Source organism: Antennarius striatus, chromosome 8 (genome assembly GCF_040054535.1).
Source record: "Antennarius striatus isolate MH-2024 chromosome 8, ASM4005453v1, whole genome shotgun sequence".
Lineage (NCBI taxonomy): Eukaryota > Metazoa > Chordata > Actinopteri > Lophiiformes > Antennariidae > Antennarius > Antennarius striatus.
In genome coordinates this window covers 24,494,067-24,495,916 of record NC_090783.1, presented here as the reverse complement: position 1 = coordinate 24,495,916, position 1,850 = coordinate 24,494,067, and positions in this window count along the sequence as shown.

Here is a 1,850-nt window from a genome sequence, read left to right as displayed (position 1 = left end):
CCTGGCGTTTCAGATTAGAGGGTACAGTCATGCTGACGGGACGTAGGGAAACAGAATTCAAGTTTGTTGGAATCTCCCTCTCGTCTCAGAGAAAATTCCTACGATCTAAAAATGAATAGAACCGACCTCAGAGTTCAAAAAGACGGTTTATTGTAGTTACAGATCGGGTTCCGCTCACACTCAGTCACCATCACAAAGCGGGAACCCCAACAATAGACCAGGCTGTTTTTATAGTCGTCGCCAAATGGAATAATATATTTTCTCTAAGAACTACGGGACTCACCAGGGGGGGGCTGGAGATGCATCTTTTGCTTGCTGCTACAACCATGCAAACAGAGCTAAACATGCTAGGTGAGGATTGGTATAAAACAATCGTAGTCGCGGTTTTATTATATAAGCACATATAATCCTACAAGTTTTAGAAATGGAGGAAGAGAATTTTTTACTTTGAATGAAAAACAAACTGGAAAAAGTAAAAAAGATAAATTAAGATTAATTTCTGTGACAGCTTCTGGTCAGAAGTTTGAATTGGGTTAAATGTATTTCAAAAGATTTAAACAGCAAAACATTCAAATTATGACACTTTAATCTTTTTTAACAATAATTAGACATACTCTTGTAAACACTTTCATGTAGTTATAATTCGCTCTAGATTTTCAATCTTGAGGAAAAAGATGATTTATTTTCATCCCATTACTTTTGAAACTCTGAACCATGAAATTTAAAATATTAGGACCAGAATGGCAACGCAGCCAAACTAATTTACTTACAATTGAGAAAAATAATCATTAATCACTTGATTTAGTCAAAGAAATAATCAAATGAGCCACAAAGAGCCGACATGTGTAAATGTTTTTAGGTCATTATTCACAGCAGGGATTCCCAAGGTGTGGTGCGCGAACCCCCTGTGGTGCGTGAGCTGCCGCTGGGGGGTGTCCGAGTGTAATGGTAGCTGAGCACCTTGAAATACATAAGTAATTAAATAAATAATCTGAACACTCTTTAATGGAGGATTAACAGTTTAAATATTTAAATTCATTCACGGAAATCATTTCAAGCCACGCACCCACTTCTACCCCCCGACTTAGCTGACGCCCCCCAATGCCCTAAACATGAAAAAAAAAGAAAGAACAGGCGTAGTCTTTGTAGACATATAGGTATCAAGTTTAATAATATAGGCTCCTGTTAACAGAATAGATTGATCAATAATGGGCCTAATGATCTCTGACTTTAGGAAGGGTGGGGAGGATAATAGTAACAATATATCCAGGAGTCTGGATCGGATGCTTCACACTGTCAGACTTCTACCGGAAGAGAGCAGCAAAGTCTAGCGTGTGTGTGTGTGTGTGTGTGTGTGTGTGTGTGTGTGTGTGTGTGTGTGTGTGTGTGTGTGTGTGTGTGTGTGTGTGTGTGTGTGTGTGTGTGTGGAGGCTTGAGTATAATACCATGCGTCACCACTAGAGGCCAGTGTTGCAACTTGATGTTGGAGAGTGCATTACTTGTTCACACACACACACACACACACACACACACACACACACACACACACACACACACACACACACACACACACACACACACACACACACACACACACACACACACACACACACACACACACAACCCCTTCAGCAGAGAGAGAGAGACGGATGGATGGAGTGGTTGAACGTATTGATAACTGATATCAGAAATGAATCGGTACCAGGTTCAGATGCTTCACCCCCCCCCCAACGCTTTCTGACCTCTCTGTTCAACTGTACATCTACTAAGCAGAGACTAGAGATGAGATGACTTGCAGCACAGGATTTGAATCCACATTGTGTTGGTTATATAAGGGTATGTGCCTTAGC